A 20,272-nucleotide genomic window follows, 5' to 3' on the forward strand; every position below is an offset into this window, starting at 1 on the left:
TGTCAGGAGGGGGTTTCAAACCATGCCTATAGGGGAGTCTGCGACCTGAATGACTTAATGGTTATTTTCAATGCAATTGAGTTTTTTCTTTTTCTTTTAGGGTTTAACAAGGTTTCTCACCTGTTACCTGTGGCTTGACTTTAGATGTGGCCAGTTCGATTACCCTGCAGACTATAAGAGTGTCTTCAGAATATGGCCAATTTGACATCAATTTAAAAATGCCTCAGATTAGGACCAAAAATGTGTCTGGAGCTTCCCGTCAGGGTAAGAGTGACAACAGGTTTCCACATGTCAAAATGGGGGAAATCTTAGCAAATGGCTTAATGGTTATTCATGAGAATCGTGTTGTTGTATTGTTGAGTGTATCATGGGATCTCACCTGAAATCTGTGGCTTGACTACAAACCTGTAACCTATGCTACTGTGGCCTATAGAGCTAGAAGGCTGGATAACCAGGTGTGTAAAGGTGTGAAGTGGGACAGATGGCCTGCAGTCCTATCCCAAATGGACAACTAATCCCTATGTACTTGCGGAGATCTGAGAGGATGCGATTGGTATAAGAAACACGACTAAACTTCAACCTCCGGAGGGGTCAAAAAAATGCATTTTCGTTGTCGGCAGGATTTGAAGCTGCGCAGGAAGATCCTAATGGATTTCTAGTCCATCACCTTAACCACTCGGCCACGACAACGTTGACAGAAGAAAACAAGCTTGTTAGGAGTGAATGGGCCAACAGGCATAGCCTACAGAAAGTGAAATTTAACAACTGAAAGATAATGCAGTAACTCATTATAATGCAATAACACAAAATGTTCCCCTCATTCATTTGTTATTAAGTCCAGCTGTTTTCTTATTTAACCTTGATCTTTGCTCAGCTCCAGAAGGTCTGCATTTGAGAGTGTTTATTATGAATTGTTATTTCACTGTGTGAAGTTGTTATTTCATCATTCTTATTATTACTGCTGAGCAGCATGACTCCTGAGAGGCACTAAAAAACTGTCAGAAGTGGGATTTGAACCCACGCCTCCATGGGAGACTGCGAACTGAACGCAACGCCTTAGACCGCTCGGCCATCCTGACTACAGCACAGTAACTGGGTATCGGGTTAAAGTGTATGCGGTAAAAGTAGAAATATGAACAACGCTCTAAAATCACCACAGAGACCAGAACAACTATGCACGATACTGACTTGCACTTTCAATAGTCATTTGTTTTTATAAATTAAAAAGTCCAGTCATTGATTTAACCTCAATATGGCCTTCAATGGGAAAGAGTAGTAAATCGTCATTGAATGAGCGCTAAACTGGCATCAGAATATGGCCATTCTGATATAAATGATAAAATTCCTCAGATAAGACTGAAAAAGTGTCTGGAAATATCAGCAACCATCAGGGTAAGAGTGACAACAGGTCCACATGGGGGAAATCCTTACAAATGGCTTAATGAGTCATTTCAACGCAATCGTGTTATTATTTATTTTCAGGGTTTAACAAGGCAGCTCACCTGTGACTTTGACATTAGATGCGGCGACTTCGATTACCCTGCAGACGATATTTTTGTTCTTCCCGCCAATACAATCCACTGACAACGACCGACGAGTTCTGCGTTCCTAGATTATTTTTGTTATTTGCCTGTTTGGGGCCCGCCTGTGAAATTGCGCGATTCTTGCAATTCTCTTTCAGCCTCTCATCAACTAGCTGTTTTTGCAGAATATTACAAATACGATAGTTATTCACTACTCATATTAACTAGGTGTCATTTACGTTACCTTAAGTCATTTATTTTTCAACTGGATTTTACAAAGGTGCATGACATGCAGGCGCTAAAAAGTTGTCAGGAGGGGGTTTCAAACCATGCCTATAGGGGAGTCTGCGACCTGAATGACTTAATGGTTATTTTCAATGCAATCGAGTTTTTTCTTTTTCTTTTAGGGTTTAACAAGGTTTCTCACCTGTTACCTGTGGCTTGACTTTAGATGTGGCCAGTTCGATTACCCTGCAGACTATAAGAGTGTCTTCAGAATATGGCCAATTTGACATCAATTTAAAAATGCCTCAGATAGGACCAAAAATGTGTCTGGAGCTTCCCGTCAGGGTAAGAGTGACAACAGGTTTCCACATGTCAAAATGGGGGAAATCTTAGCAAATGGCTTAATGGTTATTCATGAGAATCGTGTTGTTGTATTGTTGAGTGTATCATGGGATCTCACCTGAAATCTGTGGCTTGACTACAAACCTGTAACCTATGCTAACTGTGGCCTATAGAGCTAGAAGGCTGGATAACCAGGTGTGTAAAGGTGTGAAGTGGGATAGATGGCCTGCAGTCCTATCCCAAATGGACAACTAATCCCTATGTACTTGCGGAGATCTGAGAGGATGCGATTGGTATAAGAAACACGACTAAACTTCAACCTCCGGAGGGGTCAAAAAAATGCATTTTCGTTGTCGGCAGGATTTGAACCTGCGCAGGAAGATCCTAATGGATTTCTAGTCCATCGCCTTAACCACTCGGCCACGACAACGTTGACAGAAGAAAACAAGCTTGTTAGGAGTGAATGGGCCAACAGGCATAGCCTACAGAAAGTGAAATTTAACAACTGAAAGATAATGCAGTAACTCATTATAATGCAATAACACAAAATGTTCCCCTCATTCATTTGTTATTAAGTCCAGCTGTTTTCTTATTTAACCTTGATCTTTGCTCAGCTCCAGAAGGTCTGCATTTGAGAGTGTTTATTATGAATTGTTATTTCACTGTGTGAAGTTGTTATTTCATCATTCTTATTATTACTGCTGAGCAGCATGACTCCTGAGAGGCACTAAAAAACTGTCAGAAGTGGGATTTGAACCCACGCCTCCATGGGAGACTGCGACCTGAACGCAGCGCCTTAGACCGCTCGGCCATCCTGACTACAGCACAGTAACTGGGTATCGGGTTAAAGTGTATGCGGTAAAAGTAGAAATATGAACAACGCTCTAAAATCACCACAGAGACCAGAACAACTATGCACGATACTGACTTGCACTTTCAATAGTCATTTGTTTTTATAAATTAAAAAGTCCAGTCATTGATTTAACCTCAATATGGCCTTCAATGGGAAAGAGTAGTAAATCGTCATTGAATGAGCGCTAAACTGGCATCAGAATATGGCCATTCTGATATAAATGATAAAATTCCTCAGATAAGACTGAAAAAGTGTCTGGAAATATCAGCAACCATCAGGGTAAGAGTGACAACAGGTCCACATGGGGGAAATCCTTACAAATGGCTTAATGGGTCATTTCAACGCAATCGTGTTATTATTTATTTTTAGGGTTTAACAAGGCAGCTCACCTGTGACTTGACATTAGATGCGGCGACTTCGATTACCCTGCAGACGATATTTTTGTTCTTCCCGCCAATACAATCCACTGACAACGACCGACGAGTTCTGCGTTCCGAGATTATTTTTGTTATTTGCCTGTTTGGGGCCCGCCTGTGAAATTGCGCGATTCTTGCAATTCTCTTTCAGCCTCTCATCAACTAGCTGTTTTTGCAGAATATTAAAAATACGATAGTTATTCACTACTCATATTAACTAGGTGTCATTTACGTTACCTTAAGTCATTTATTTTTCAACTGGATTTTACAAAGGTGCATGACATGCAGGCGCTAAAAAGTTGTCAGGAGGGGGTTTCAAACCATGACTATATGGGAGTCTGCGACCTGAATGACTTAATGGTTATTTTCAATGCAATCAAGTTTTTTCTTTTTCTTTTAGGGTTTAACAAGGTTTCTCACCTGTTACCTGTGGCTTGACTTTAGATGTGGCCAGTTCGATTACCCTGCAGACTATAAGAGTGTCTTCAGAATATGGCCAATTTGACATGAATTTAAAAATGCCTCAGATAGGACCAAAAAAGTGTCTGGAGCTTCCCGTCAGGGTAAGAGTGACAACAGGTTTCCACATGTCAAAATGGGGGAAATCTTAGCAAATGGCTTAATGGTTATTCATGAGAATCGTGTTGTTGTATTGTTGAGTGTATCATGGGATCTCACCTGAAATCTGTGGCTTGACTACAAACCTGTAACCTATGCTACTGTGGCCTATAGAGCTAGAAGGCTGGATAACCAGGTGTGTAAAGGTGTGAAGTGGGATAGATGGCCTGCAGTCCTATCCCAAATGGACAACTAATCCCTATGTACTTGCGGAGATCTGAGAGGATGCGATTGGTATAAGAAACACGACTAAACTTCAACCTCGGAGGGGTCAAAAAAATGCATTTTCGTTGTCGGCAGGATTTGAACCTGCGCAGGAAGATCCTAATGGATTTCTAGTCCATCGCCTTAACCACTCGGCCACGACAACGTTGACAGAAGAAAACAGGCTTGTTAGGAGTGAATGGGCCAACAGGCATAGCCTACAGAAAGTGAAATTTAACAACTGAAAGATAATGCAGTAACTCATTATAATGCAATAACACAAAATGTTCCCCTCATTCATTTGTTATTAAGTCCAGCTGTTTTCTTATTTAACCTTGATCTTTGCTCAGCTCCAGAAGGTCTGCATTTGAGAGTGTTTATTATGAATTGTTATTTCACTGTGTGAAGTTGTTATTTCATCATTCTTATTATTACTGCTGAGCAGCATGACTCCTGAGAGGCACTAAAAAACTGTCAGAAGTGGGATTTGAACCCACGCCTCCATGGGAGACTGCGACCTGAACGCAGCGCCTTAGACCGCTCGGCCATCCTGACTACAGCACAGTAACTGGGTATCGGGTTAAAGTGTATGCGGTAAAAGTAGAAATATGAACAACGCTCTAAAATCACCACAGAGACCAGAACAACTATGCACGATACTGACTTGCACTTTCAATAGTCATTTGTTTTTATAAATTAAAAAGTCCAGTCATTGATTTAACCTCAATATGGCCTTCAATGGGAAAGAGTAGTAAATCGCCATTGAATGAGCGCTAAACTGGCATCAGAATATGGCCATTCTGATATAAATGATAAAATTCCTCAGATAAGACTGAAAAAGTGTCTGGAAATATCAGCAACCATCAGGGTAAGAGTGACAACAGGTCCACATGGGGGAAATCCTTACAAATGGCTTAATGGGTCATTTCAACGCAATCGTGTTATTATTTATTTTTAGGGTTTAACAAGGCAGCTGACCTGTGACTTGACATTAGATGCGGCGACTTCGATTACCCTGCAGACGATATTTTTGTTCTTCCCGCCAATACAATCCACTGACAACGACCGACGAGTTCTGCGTTCCGAGGATTATTTTTGTTATTTGCCTGTTTGGGGCCCGCCTGTGAAATTGCGCGATTCTTGCAATTCTCTTTCAGCCTCTCATCAACTAGCTGTTTTTGCAGAATATTAAAAATACGATAGTTATTCACTACTCATATTAACTAGGTGTCATTTACGTTACCTTAAGTCATTTATTTTTCAACTGGATTTTACAAAGGTGCATGACATGCAGGCGCTAAAAAGTTGTCAGGAGGGGGTTTCAAACCATGCCTATAGGGGAGTCTGCGACCTGAATGACTTAATGGTTATTTTCAATGCAATCAAGTTTTTTCTTTTTCTTTTAGGGTTTAACAAGGTTTCTCACCTGTTACCTGTGGCTTGACTTTAGATGTGGCCAGTTCGATTACCCTGCAGACTATAAGAGTGTCTTCAGAATATGGCCAATTTGACATGAATTTAAAAATGCCTCAGATAGGACCAAAAAAGTGTCTGGAGCTTCCCGTCAGGGTAAGAGTGACAACAGGTTTCCACATGTCAAAATGGGGGAAATCTTAGCAAATGGCTTAATGGTTATTCATGAGAATCGTGTTGTTGTATTGTTGAGTGTATCATGGGATCTCACCTGAAATCTGTGGCTTGACTACAAACCTGTAACCTATGCTACTGTGGCCTATAGAGCTAGAAGGCTGGATAACCAGGTGTGTAAAGGTGTGAAGTGGGATAGATGGCCTGCAGTCCTATCCCAAATGGACAACTAATCCCTATGTACTTGCGGAGATCTGAGAGGATGCGATTGGTATAAGAAACACGACTAAACTTCAACCTCCGGAGGGGTCAAAAAAATGCATTTTCGTTGTCGGCAGGATTTGAACCTACGCAGGAAGATCCTAATGGATTTCTAGTCCATCGCCTTAACCACTCGGCCACGACAACTATGACAGAAGAAAGCAGGCTTGTTAGGAGTGAATGGGCCAACAGGCATAGCCTACAGAAAGTGAAATTTAACAACTGAAAGATAATGCAGTAACTCATTATAATGCAATAACACAAAATGTTCCCCTCATTCATTTGTTATTAAGTCCAGCTGTTTTCTTATTTAACCTTGATCTTTGCTCAGCTCCAGTAGGTCTGCATTTGAGAGTGTTTATTATGAATTGTTATTTCACTGTGTGAAGTTGTTATTTCATCATTCTTATTATTACTGCTGAGCAGCATGACTCCTGAGAGGCACTAAAAAACTGTCAGAAGTGGATTTGAACCCACGCCTCCATGGGAGACTGCGACCTGAACGCAGCGCCTTAGACCGCTCGGCCATCCTGACTACAGCACAGTAACTGGGTATCGGGTTAAAGTGTATGCGGTAAAAGTAGAAATATGAACAACGCTCTAAAATCACCACAGAGACCAGAACAACTATGCACGATACTGACTTGCACTTTCAATAGTCATTTGTTTTTATAAATTAAAAAGTCCAGTCATTGATTTAACCTCAATATGGCCTTCAATGGGAAAGAGTAGTAAATCGCCATTGAATGAGCGCTAAACTGGCATCAGAATATGGCCATTCTGATATAAATGATAAAATTCCTCAGATAAGACTGAAAAAGTGTCTGGAAATATCAGCAACCATCAGGGTAAGAGTGACAACAGGTCCACATGGGGGAAATCCTTACAAATGGCTTAATGGGTCATTTCAACGCAATCGTGTTATTATTTATTTTTAGGGTTTAACAAGGCAGCTAACCTGTGACTTGACATTAGATGCGGCGACTTCGATTACCCTGCAGACGATATTTTTGTTCTTCCCGCCAATACAATCCACTGACAACGACCGACGAGTTCTGCGTTCCGAGGTTATTTTTGTTATTTGCCTGTTTGGGGCCCGCCTGTGAAATTGCGCGATTCTTGCAATTCTCTTTCAGCCTCTCATCAACTAGCTGTTTTTGCAGAATATTAAAAATACGATAGTTATTCACTACTCATATTAACTAGGTGTCATTTACGTTACCTTAAGTCATTTATTTTTCAACTGGATTTTACAAAGGTGCATGACATGCAGGCGCTAAAAAGTTGTCAGGAGGGGGTTTCAAACCATGCCTATAGGGGAGTCTGCGACCTGAATGACTTAATGGTTATTTTCAATGCAATCGAGTTTTTCTTTTTCTTTTAGGGTTTAACAAGGTTTCTCACCTGTTACCTGTGGCTTGACTTTAGATGTGGCCAGTTCGATTACCCTGCAGACTATAAGAGTGTCTTCAGAATATGGCCAATTTGACATGAATTTAAAAATGCCTCAGATAGGACCAAAAAAGTGTCTGGAGCTTCCCGTCAGGGTAAGAGTGACAACAGGTTTCCACATGTCAAAATGGGGGAAATCTTAGCAAATGGCTTAATGGTTATTCATGAGAATCGTGTTGTTGTATTGTTGAGTGTATCATGGGATCTCACCTGAAATCTGTGGCTTGACTACAAACCTGTAACCTATGCAACTGTGGCCTATAGAGCTAGAAGGCTGGATAACCAGGTGTGTAAAGGTGTGAAGTGGGATAGATGGCCTGCAGTCCTACCCCAAATGGACAACTAATCCCTATGTACTTGCGGAGATCTGAGAGGATGCGATTGGTATAAGAAACACGACTAAACCTCAACCTCCGGAGGGGTCAAAAAAATGCATTTTCTTTGTAGGCAGGATTTGAACCTACACAGGAAGATCCTAATGGATTTCTAGTCCATCACCTTAACCACTCGGCCACGACAACATTGACAGAAGGAAACAGGCTTGTTAGGAGTGAATGGGCCAACAGGCATAGCCTACAGAAAGTGAAATTTAACAACTGAAAGATAATGCAGTAACTCATTATAATGCAATAACACAAAATGTTCCCCTCATTCATTTGTTATTAAGTCCAGCTGTTTTCTTATTTAACCTTGATCTTTGCTCAGCTCCAGTAGGTCTGCATTTGAGAGTGTTTATTATGAATTGTTATTTCACTGTGTGAAGTTGTTATTTCATCATTCTTATTATTACTGCTGAGCAGCATGACTCCTGAGAGGCACTAAAAAACTGTCAGAAGTGGGATTTGAACCCACGCCTCCATGGGAGACTGCGACCTGAACGCAGCGCCTTAGACCGCTCGGGCATCCTGACTACAGCACAGTAACTGGGTATCTGGTTAAAGTGTATGCGGTAAAAGTAGAAATATGAACAACGCTCTAAAATCACCACAGAGACCAGAACAACTATGCACGATACTGACTTGCACTTTCAATAGTCATTTGTTTTTATAAATTAAAAAGTCCAGTCATTGATTTAACCTCAATATGGCCTTCAATGGGAAAGAGTAGTAAATCGCCATTGAATGAGCGCTAAACTGGCATCAGAATATGGCCATTCTGATATAAATGATAAAATTCCTCAGATAAGACTGAAAAAGTGTCTGGAAATATCAGCAACCATCAGGGTAAGAGTGACAACAGGTCCACATGGGGGAAATCCTTACAAATGGCTTAATGGGTCATTTCAACGCAATCGTGTTATTATTTATTTTTAGGGTTTAACAAGGCAGCTAACCTGTGACTTGACATTAGATGCGGCGACTTCGATTACCCTGCAGACGATATTTTTCTTCTTCCCGCCAATACAATCCACTGACAACGACCGACGAGTTCTGCGTTCCGAGGTTATTTTTGTTATTTGCCTGTTTGGGGCCCGCCTGTGAAATTGCGCGATTCTTGCAATTCTCTTTCAGCCTCTCATCAACTAGCTGTTTTTGCAGAATATTAAAAATACGATAGTTATTCACTACTCATATTAACTAGGTGTCATTTACGTTACCTTAAGTCATTTATTTTTCAACTGGATTTTACAAAGGTGCATGACATGCAGGCGCTAAAAAGTTGTCAGGAGGGGGTTTCAAACCATGACTATATGGGAGTCTGCGACCTGAATGACTTAATGGTTATTTTCAATGCAATCAAGTTTTTTCTTTTTCTTTTAGGGTTTAACAAGGTTTCTCACCTGTTACCTGTGGCTTGACTTTAGATGTGGCCAGTTCGATTACCCTGCAGACTATAAGAGTGTCTTCAGAATATGGCCAATTTGACATGAATTTAAAAATGCCTCAGATAGGACCAAAAAAGTGTCTGGAGCTTCCCGTCAGGGTAAGAGTGACAACAGGTTTCCACATGTCAAAATGGGGGAAATCTTAGCAAATGGCTTCATGGTTATTCATGAGAATCGTGTTGTTGTATTGTTGAGTGTATCATGGGATCTCACCTGAAATCTGTGGCTTGACTACAAACCTGTAACCTATGCAACTGTGGCCTATAGAGCTATAAGGCTGGATAACCAGGTGTGTAAAGGTGTGAAGTGGGATAGATGGCCTGCAGTCCTATCCCAAATGGACAACTAATCCCTATGTACTTGCGGAGATCTGAGAGGATGCGATTGGTATAAGAAACACGACTAAACTTCAACCTATGGAGGGGTCAAAAAAATGCATTTTCGTTGTCGGCAGGATTTGAACCTGCGCAGGAAGATCCTAATGGATTTCTAGTCCATCGCCTTAACCACTCGGCCACGACAACGTCGACAGAAGAAAACAGGCTTGTTAGGAGTGAATGGGCCAACAGGCATAGCCTACAGAAAGTGAAATTTAACAACTGAAAGATAATGCAGTACCTCATTATAATGCAATAACACAAAATGTTCCCCTCATTCATTTGTTATTAAGTCCAGCTGTTTTCTTATTTAACCTTGATCTTTGCTCAGCTCCAGAAGGTCTGCATTTGAGAGTGTTTATTATGAATTGCTATTTCACTGTGTGAAGTTGTTATTTCATCATTCTTATTATTACTGCTGAGCAGCATGACTCCTGAGAGGCACTAAAAAACTGTCAGAAGTGGGATTTGAACCCACGCCTCCATGGGAGACTGCGACCTGAACACAGCGCCTTAGACCGCTCGGCCATCCTGACTACAGCACAGTAACTGGGTATCGGGTTAAAGTGTATGCGGTAAAAGTAGAAATATGAACAACGCTCTAAAATCACCACAGAGACCAGAACAACTATGCACGATACTGACTTGCACTTTCAATAGTCATTTGTTTTTATAAATTAAAAAGTCCAGTCATTGATTTAACCTCAAAATGGCCTTCAATGGGAAAGAGTAGTAAATCGTCATTGAATGAGCGCTAAACTGGCATCAGAATATGGCCATTCTGATATAAATGATAAAATTCCTCAGATAAGACTGAAAAAGTGTCTGGAAATATCAGCAACCATCAGGGTAAGAGTGACAACAGGTCCACATGGGGGAAATCCTTACAAATGGCTTAATGGGTCATTTCAACGCAATCGTGTTATTATTTATTTTTAGGGTTTAACAAGGCAGCTGACCTGTGACTTGACATTAGATGCGGCGACTTCGATTACCCTGCAGACGATATTTTTGTTCTTCCCGCCAATACAATCCACTGACAACGACCGACGAGTTCTGCGTTCCGAGGTTATTTTTGTTATTTGCCTGTTTGGGGCCCGCCTGTGAAATTGCGCGATTCTTGCAATTCTCTTTCAGCCTCTCATCAACTAGCTGTTTTTGCAGAATATTAAAAATACGATAGTTATTCACTACTCATATTAACTAGGTGTCATTTACGTTACCTTAAGTCATTTATTTTTCAACTGGATTTTACAAAGGTGCATGACATGCAGGCGCTAAAAAGTTGTCAGGAGGGGGTTTCAAACCATGACTATATGGGAGTCTGCGACCTGAATGACTTAATGGTTATTTTCAATGCAATCAAGTTTTTTCTTTTTCTTTTAGGGTTTAACAAGGTTTCTCACCTGTTACCTGTGGCTTGACTTTAGATGTGGCCAGTTCGATTACCCTGCAGACTATAAGAGTGTCTTCAGAATATGGCCAATTTGACATGAATTTAAAAATGCCTCAGATAGGACCAAAAAAGTGTCTGGAGCTTCCCGTCAGGGTAAGAGTGACAACAGGTTTCCACATGTCAAAATGGGGGAAATCTTAGCAAATGGCTTCATGGTTATTAATGAGAATCGTGTTGTTGTATTGTTGAGTGTATCATGGGATCTCTCCTGAAATCTGTGGCTTGACTACAAACCTGTAACCTATGCTACTGTGGCCTATAGAGCTAGAAGGCTGGATAACCAGGTGTGTAAAGGTGTGAAGTGGGATAGATGGCCTGCAGTCCTATCCCAAATGGACAACTAATCCCTATGTACTTGCGGAGATCTGAGAGGATGCGATTGGTATAAGAAACACGACTAAACTTCAACCCCCGGAGGGGTCAAAAAATGCATTTTCGTTGTCAGCAGGATTTGAAACTGCGCAGGAAGATCCTAATGGATTTCTAGTCCATCGCCTTAACCACTCGGCCACGACAACGTTGACAGAAGAAAACAGGCTTGTTAGGAGTGAATGGGCCAACAGGCATAGCCTACAGAAAGTGAAATTTAACAACTGAAAGATAATGCAGTAACTCATTATAATGCAATAACACAAAATGTTCCCCTCATTCATTTGTTATTAAGTCCAGCTGTTTTCTTATTTAACCTTGATCTTTGCTCAGCTCCAGAAGGTCTGCATTTGAGTGTTTATTATGAATTGCTATTTCACTGTGTGAAGTTGTTATTTCATCATTCTTATTATTACTGCTGAGCAGCATGACTCCTGAGAGGCACTAAAAAACTGTCAGAAGTGGGATTTGAACCCACGCCTCCATGGGAGACTGCGACCTGAACGCAGCGCCTTAGACCGCTCGGCCATCCTGACTACAGCACAGTAACTGGGTATCGGGTTAAAGTGTATGCGGTAAAAGTAGAAATATGAACAACGCTCTAAAATCACCACAGAGACCAGAACAACTATGCACGATACTGACTTGCACTTTCAATAGTCATTTGTTTTTATAAATTAAAAAGTCCAGTCATTGATTTAACCTCAATATGGCCTTCAATGGGAAAGAGTAGTAAATCGTCATTGAATGAGCGCTAAACTGGCATCAGAATATGGCCATTCTGATAGAAATGATAAAATTCCTCAGATAAGACTGAAAAAGTGTCTGGAAATATCAGCAACCATCAGGGTAAGAGTGACAACAGGTCCACATGGGGGAAATCCTTACAAATGGCTTAATGGGTCATTTCAACACAATCGTGTTATTATTTATTTTTAGGGTTTAACAAGGCAGCTCACCTGTGACTTGACATTAGATGCGGCGACTTCGATTACCCTGCAGACGATATTTTTGTTCTTCCCGCCAATACAATCCACTGACAACGACCGACGAGTTCTGCGTTCCGAGATAATTTTTGTTATTTGCCTGTTTGGGGACCCGCCTGTGAAATTGCGCGATTCTTGCAATTCTCTTTCAGCCTCTCATCAACTAGCTGTTTTTGCAGAATATTAAAAATACGATAGTTATTCACTACTCATATTAACTAGGTGTCATTTACGTTACCTTAAGTCATTTATTTTTCAACTGGATTTTACAAAGGTGAATGACATGCAGGCGCTAAAAAATTGTCAGGAGGGGGTTTCAAACCATGCCTATAGGGGAGTCTGCGACCTGAATGACTTAATGGTTATTTTCAATGCAATCAAGTTTTTTATTTTTATTTTAGGGTTTAACAAGGTTTCTCACCTGTTACCTGTGGCTTGACTTTAGATGTGGCCAGTTCGATTACCCTGCAGCCTAAGAGTGTCTTCAGAATATGGCCAATTTGACATGAATTTAAAAATGCCTCAGATAGGACCAAAAAAGTGTCTGGAGCTTCCCGTCAGGGTAAGAGTGACAACAGGTTTCCACATGTCAAAATGGGGGAAATCTTAGCAAATGGCTTAATGGTTATTCATGAGAATCGTGTTGTTGTATTGTTGAGTGTATCATGGGATCTCACCTGAAATCTGTGGCTTGACTACAAACCTGTAACCTATGCTACTGTGGCCTATAGAGCTAGAAGGCTGGATAACCAGGTGTGTAAAGGTGTGAAGTGGGATAGATGGCCTGCAGTCCTATCCCAAATGGACAACTAATCCCTATGTACTTGCGGAGATCTGAGAGGATGCGATTGGTATAAGAAACACGACTAAACTTCAACCTCCGGAGGGGTCAAAAAAAAGCATTTTCGTTGTCGGCAGGATTTGAACCTGCGCAGGAAGACCCTATTGGATTTTTAGTCCATCGCCTTAACCACTCGGCCACGACAACGTTGACAGAAGAAAACAGGCTTGTTAGGAGTGAATGGGCCAACAGGCATAGCCTACAGAAAGTGAAATTTAACAACTGAAAGATAATGCAGTAACTCATTATAATGCAATAACGCAAAATGTTCCCCTCATTCATTTGTTATTAAGTCCAGCTGTTTTCTTATTTAACCTTGATCTTTGCTCAGCTCCAGAAGGTCTGCATTTGAGAGTGTTTATTATGAATTGTTATTTCACTGTGTGAAGTTGTTATTTCATCATTCTTATTATTACTGCTGAGCAGCATGACTCCTGAGAGGCACTAAAAAACTGTCAGAAGTGGGATTTGAACCCACGCCTCCATGGGAGACTGCGACCTGAACGCAGCGCCTTAGACTGCTCGGCCATCCTGACTACAGCACAGTAACTGGGTATCGGGTTAAAGTGTATGCGGTAAAAGTAGAAATATGAACAACGCTCTAAAATCACCACAGAGACCAGAACAACTATGCACGATACTGACTTGCACTTTCAATAGTCATTTGTTTTTATAAATTAAAAAGTCCAGTCATTGACTTAACGTCAATATGGCCTTCAATGGGAAAGAGTAGTAAATCGTCATTGAATGAGCGCTAAACTGGCATCAGAACATGGCCATTCTGATATAAATGATAAAATTCCTCAGATAAGACCGAAAAAGTGTCTGGAAATATCAGCAACCATCAGGGTAAGAGTGACAACAGGTCCACATGGGGGAAATCCTTACAAATGGCTTAATGAGTCATTTCAACGCAATCGTGTTATTATTTATTATTAGGGTTTAACAAGGCAGCTCACCTGTAACTTCAAATCAAATCAAATCAAATGTTATTTGTCACATACACATGGTTAGCAGATGTTAATGCGAGTGTAGCGAAATGCTTGTGCTTCTAGTTCCGACAATGCAGTAATAACCAACAAGTAATCTAACTAACAATTCCAAAACTACTGTCTTGTACACAGTGTAAGGGGATAAAGAATATGTACATAAGGATATATGAATGAGTGATGGTACAGAGCAGCATAGACAAGATACAGTAGATGGTATCGAGTACAGTATATACATATGAGATGAGTATGTAAACAAAGTGGCATAGTTAATTAAAGTGGCTAGTGATACATGTATTACATAAGGATACAGTCGATGATATAGAGTACAGTATATACGTATGCATATGAGATGAATAATGTAGGGTAAGTAACATTATATAAGGTAGCATTGTTTAAAGTGGCTAGTGATATATTTACATCATTTCCCATCAATTCCCATTATTAAAGTGGCTGGAGTTGAGTCAGTGTCAGTGTGTTGGCAGCAGCCACTCAATGTTAGTGGTGGCTGTTTAACAGTCTGATGGCCTTGAGATAGAAGCTGTTTTTCAGTCTCTAAGGTCCCAGCTTTGATGGACCTGTACTGACCTCGCCTTCTGGATGATAGCGGGGTGAACAGGCAGTGGCTCGGGTGGTTGATGTCTTTGATGATCTTTATGGCCTTCCTGTGACATCGGGTGGTGTAGGTGTCCTGGAGGGCAGGTAGTTTGCCCCCGGTGATGCGTTGTGCAGACCTCACTACCCTCTGGAGAGCCTTACGGTTGAGGGCGGAGCAGTTGCCGTACCAGGCGGTGATACAGCCCGCCAGGATGCTCTCGATTGTGCATCTGTAGAAGTTTGTGAGTGCTTTTGGTGACAAGCCGAATTTCTTCAGCCTCCTGAGGTTGAAGAGGCGCTGCTGCGCCTTCTTCACAATGCTGTCTGTGTGAGTGGACCAATTCAGTTTGTCTGTGATGTGTATGCCGAGGAACTTAAAACTTGCTACCCTCTCCACTACTGTTCCATCGATGTGGATAGGGGGGTGTTCCCTCTGCTGTTTCCTGAAGTCCACAATCATCTCCTTAGTTTTGTTGACGTTGAGTGTGAGGTTATTTTCCTGACACCACACTCCGAGGGCCCTCACCTCCTCCCTGTAGGCCGTCTCGTCGTTGTTGGTAATCAAGCCTACCACTGTTGTGTCGTCCGCAAACTTGATGATTGAGTTGGAGGCGTGCGTGGCCACGCAGTCGTGGGTGAACAGGGAGTACAGGAGAGGGCTCAGAACGCACCCTTGTGGGGCCCCAGTGTTGAGGATCAGCGGGGAGGAGATGTTGTTGCCTACCCTCACCACCTGGGGGCGGCCCGTCAGGAAGTCCAGTACCCAGTTGCACAGGGCGGGGTCGAGACCCAGGGTCTCGAGCTTGATGACGAGCTTGGAGGGTACTATGGTGTTGAATGCCGAGCTGTAGTCAATGAACAGCATTCTCACATAGGTATTCCTCTTGTCCAGATGGGTTAGGGCAGTGTGCAGTGTGGTTGAGATTGCATCGTCTGTGGACCTATTTGGGCGGTAAGCAAATTGGAGTGGGTCTAGGGTGTCAGGTAGGGTGGAGGTGATATGGTCCTTGACTAGTCTCTCAAAGCACTTCATGATGACGGAAGTGAGTGCTACGGGGCGGTAGTCGTTTAGCTCAGTTACCTTAGCTTTCTTGGGAACAGGAACAATGGTGGCCCTCTTGAAGCATGTGGGAACAGCAGACTGGTATAGGGATTGATTGAATATGTCCGTAAACACACCGACCAGCTGGTCTGCGCATGCTCTGAGGGCGCGGCTGGGGATGCCGTCTGGGCCTGCAGCCTTGCGAGGGTTAACACGTTTAAATGTCTTACTCACCTCGGCTGCAGTGAAGGAGAGAACGCATGTTTTCGTTGCAGGCCGTGTCAGTGGCACTGTATTGTCCTCAAAGCGGGCAAAAAAGTTATTTAGTCTGCCTGGGAGCAGGACATCCTGGTCCGTGACTGGGCTGGATTTCTTCCTGTAGTCCGTGATTGACTGTAGACCCTGCCACATGCCTCTTGTGTCTGAGCCGTTGAATTGAGATTCTACTTTGTCTCTGTACTGACGCTTAGCTTGTTTGATAGCCTTGCGGAGGGAATAGCTGCGCTGTTTGTATTCGGTCATGTTACCAGACACCTTGCCCTGATTAAAAGCAGTGGTTCGCGCTTTCAGTTTCACGCGAATGCTGCCATCAATCCACGGTTTCTGGTTAGGGAATGTTTTAATCGTTGCTATGGGAACGACATCTTCAACGCACGTTCTAATGAACTCGCACACCGAATCAGCGTATTCGTCAATGTTGTTGTCTGACGCAATACGAAACATGTCCCAGTCCACGTGATGGAAGCAGTCTTGGAGTGTGGAGTCAGCTTGGTCGGACCAGCGTTGGACAGACCTCAGCGTGGGAGCCTCTTGTTTTAGTTTCTGTCTGTAGGCAGGGATCAACAAAATGGAGTCGTGGTCAGCTTTTCCGAAAGTGGGGCGGGGCAGGGCCTTATATGCGTCGCGGAAGTTAGAGTAACAATGATCCAAGGTCTTTCCACCCCTGGTTGCGCAATCGATATGCTGATAAAATTTAGGGAGTCTTGTTTTCAGATTAGCCTTGTTAAAATCCCCAGCTACAATGAATGCAGCCTCCGGATAAATGGTTTCCAGTTTGCAAAGAGTCAAATAAAGTTCATTCAGAGCCATCGATGTGTCTGCTTGGGGGGGGATATATACGGCTGTGATTATAATCGAAGAGAATTCTCTTGGTAGATAATGCGGTCTACATTTGATTGTGAGGAATTCTAAATCAGGTGAACAGAAGGATTTGAGTTCCTGTATGTTTCTTTCATCACACCATGTCACGTTAGCCATAAGGCACACGCCCCCGCCCCTCTTCTTACCAGAAAGATGTTTGTTTCTGTCTGCGCGATGCGTGGAGAAACCCGTTGGCTGCACCGCCTCGGATAGCGTCTCTCCAGTGAGCCACGTTTCCGTGAAGCAAAGAACGTTACAGTCTCTGATGTCCCTCTGGAATGCTATCCTTGCTCGGATTTCATCAACCTTGTTGTCAAGAGACTGGACATTGGCAAGAAGAATGCTAGGGAGTGGTGCACGGTGTGCCCGTCTCCGGAGTCTGACCAGAGACCGCCTCGTTTCCCTCTTTTTCGGAGTCGTTTTTTTGGGTCGCTGCATGGGATCCGCTCCGTTGTCCTGTTTGTAAGGCAGAACACAGGATCCGCGTCACGAAAAACATATTCTTGGTCGTACTGATGGTGAGTTGACGCTGATCTTATATTCAGTAGTTCTTCTCGACTGTATGTATTGAAACCTAAGATGACAAGGGGTATTAATGTAAGAAATAACACGTAAAAAAACAAAAAACTGCATAGTTTCATAGGAACGCGAAGCGAGGCGGCCATCTCTGTCGGCGCCGGAAGTACTTGACATTAGATGCGGCGACTTCGATTACCCTGCAGACTATATTTTTGTTCTTCCCGCCAATACAATCCACTGACAACGACCGACGAGTTCTGCGTTCCGAGATTATTTTTGTTATTTGCCTGTTTGTGGCCCGCCTGTGAAATTGCGCGATTTTTGCAATTCTCTTTCAGCCTCTCATCAACTAGCTGTTTTTGCAGAATATTAAAAATACGATAGTTATTCACTACTCATATTAACTAGGTGTCATTTACATTACCTTAAGTCATTTATTTTTCAACTGGATTTTACAAAGGTGCATGACATGTAGGCGCTAAAAAGTTGTCAGGAGGGGGTTTCAAACCATGCCTATAGGGGAGTCTGCGACCTGAATGACTTAATGGTTATTTTCAATGGAATCAAGTTTTTTCTTTTTCTTTTAGGGTTTAACAAGGTTTCTCACCTGTTACCTGTGGCTTGACTTTAGATGTGGCCAGTTCAATTACCCTGCAGACTATAAGAGTGTCTTCCGAATATGGCCAATTTGACATGAATTTAAAAATGCCTCAGATAGGACCAAAAAAGTGTCTGGAGCTTCCCGTCAGGGTAAGAGTGACAACAGGTTTCCACATGTCAAAATGGGGGAAATCTTAGCAAATGGCTTAATGGTTATTCATGAGAATCGTGTTGTTGTATTGTTGAGTGTATCATGGGATCTCACCTGAAATCTGTGGCTTGACTACAAACCTGTAACCTATGCTACTGTGGCCTATAGAGCTAGAAGGCTGGATAACCAGGTGTGTAAAGGTGTGAAGTGGGATAGATGGCCTGCAGTCCTATCCCAAATGGACAACTAATCCCTATGTACTTGCGGAGATCTGAGAGGATGTGATTGGTATAAGAAACACGACTAAACTTCAACCTCCGGAGGGGTCAAAAAAATGCATTTTCGTTGTCGGCAGGATTTGAACCTGTGCAGGAAGTTCCTAATGGATTTCTAGTCCATCGCCTTAACCACTCGGCCACGACAACGTTGAAAGAAGAAAACAGGCTTGTTAGGAGTGAATGGGCCAACAGGCATAGCCTACAGAAAGTGAATTTTAACAACTGAAAGATAATGCAGTAACTCATTATAATGCAATAACACAAAATGTTCCCCTCATTCATTTGTTATTAAGTCCAGCTGTTTTCTTATTTAACCTTGATCTTTGCTCAGCTCCAGAATGTCTGCATTTGAGAGTGTTTATTATGAATTGTTATTTCACTGTGTGAAGTTGTTATTTCATCATTCTTACTGCTGAGCAGCATGACTCCTGAGAGGCACTAAAATACTCTCAGTAGTGGGTTTTGAACCCACGCCTCCATGGGAGACTGCGACCTGAACGCAGCGCCTTAGACCGCTCGGCCATCCTGACTACAGCACAGTAACTGGGTATCGGGTTAAAGTGTATGCGGTAAAAGTAGAAATATGAACAACGCTCTAAAATCACCACAGAGACCAGAACAACTATGCACGATACTGACTTGCACTTTCAATAGTCATTTGTTTTTATAAATTAAAAAGTCCAGTCATTGATTTAACCTCAATATGGCCTTCAATGGGAAAGAGTAGTAAATCGTCATTGAATGAGCGCTAAACTGGCATCAGAATATGGCCATTCTGATATAAATGATAAAATTCCTCAGATAAGACTGAAAAAGTGTCTGGAAATATCAGCAACTATCAGGGTAAGAGTGACAACAGGTCCACATGGGGGAAATCCTTACAAATGGCTTAATGGGTCATTTCAACGCAATCGTGTTATTATTTATTTTTAGGGTTTAACAAGGCAGCTCACCTGTGACTTGACATTAGATGCGGCGACTTCGATTACCCTGCAGACGATATTCTTGTTCTTCCCGCCAATACAATCCACTGACAACGACCGACGAGTTCTGCGTTCCGAGATTATTTTTGTTATTTGCCTGTTTGGGGCCCGCCTGTGAAATTGCGCGATTCTTGCAATTCTCTTTCAGCCTCTCATCAACTAGCTGTTTTTGCAGAATATTAAAAATACGATAGTTATTCACTACTCATATTAACTAGGTGTCATTTACGTTACCTTAAGTCATTTATTTTTCAACTGGATTTTACAAAGGTGCATGACATGCAGGCGCTAAAAAGTTGTCAGGAGGGGGTTTCAAACCATGCCTATAGGGGAGTCTGCGACCTGAATGACTTAATGGTTATTTTCAATGCAATCGAGTTTTTTCTTTTTCTTTTAGGGTTTAACAAGGTTTCTCACCTGTTACCTGTGGCTTGACTTTAGATGTGGCCAGTTCGATTACCCTGCAGACTATAAGAGTGTCTTCAGAATATGGCCAATTTGACATGAATTTAAAAATGCCTCAGATAGGACCAAAAAAGTGTCTGGAGCTTCCCGTCAGGGTAAGAGTGACAACAGGTTTCCACATGTCAAAATGGGGGAAATCTTAGCAAATGGCTTAATGGTTATTCATGAGAATC

The 20,272-nt window shown here is 42.2% G+C and overlaps 8 non-coding genes across 8 annotated transcripts; all 8 read right to left on the reverse strand.

The window, feature by feature from the left end:
• Nucleotides 1–2,438: 2,438 nt before the first annotated feature.
• On the reverse strand, nt 2,439–2,520 carry trnas-aga. The gene has a single exon. It is a non-coding gene; the product is annotated as a tRNA-Ser (tRNA).
• Nucleotides 2,521–2,826: 306 nt separating this feature from the next.
• Nucleotides 2,827–2,909, reverse strand: trnal-cag. Its single transcript has one exon. It is a non-coding gene; the product is annotated as a tRNA-Leu (tRNA).
• Nucleotides 2,910–4,265: 1,356 nt separating this feature from the next.
• Nucleotides 4,266–4,347, reverse strand: trnas-aga. Its single transcript has one exon. It is a non-coding gene; the product is annotated as a tRNA-Ser (tRNA).
• Nucleotides 4,348–4,653: 306 nt separating this feature from the next.
• On the reverse strand, nt 4,654–4,736 carry trnal-cag. Its single transcript has one exon. It is a non-coding gene; the product is annotated as a tRNA-Leu (tRNA).
• Nucleotides 4,737–6,094: 1,358 nt separating this feature from the next.
• On the reverse strand, nt 6,095–6,176 carry trnas-aga. Its single transcript has one exon. It is a non-coding gene; the product is annotated as a tRNA-Ser (tRNA).
• A 3,572-nt stretch (nt 6,177–9,748) lies between these two features.
• trnas-aga lies at nt 9,749–9,830 on the reverse strand. Its single transcript has one exon. It is a non-coding gene; the product is annotated as a tRNA-Ser (tRNA).
• Nucleotides 9,831–11,961: 2,131 nt separating this feature from the next.
• On the reverse strand, nt 11,962–12,044 carry trnal-cag. Its single transcript has one exon. It is a non-coding gene; the product is annotated as a tRNA-Leu (tRNA).
• A 1,356-nt stretch (nt 12,045–13,400) lies between these two features.
• On the reverse strand, nt 13,401–13,482 carry trnaf-aaa. The gene has a single exon. It is a non-coding gene; the product is annotated as a tRNA-Phe (tRNA).
• Between the last annotated feature and the right edge of the window lie 6,790 nt (nt 13,483–20,272).

Source organism: Oncorhynchus mykiss, unplaced genomic scaffold (genome assembly GCF_013265735.2).
Source record: "Oncorhynchus mykiss isolate Arlee unplaced genomic scaffold, USDA_OmykA_1.1 un_scaffold_325, whole genome shotgun sequence".
NCBI classification, from domain to species: Eukaryota; Metazoa; Chordata; class Actinopteri; order Salmoniformes; family Salmonidae; genus Oncorhynchus; species Oncorhynchus mykiss.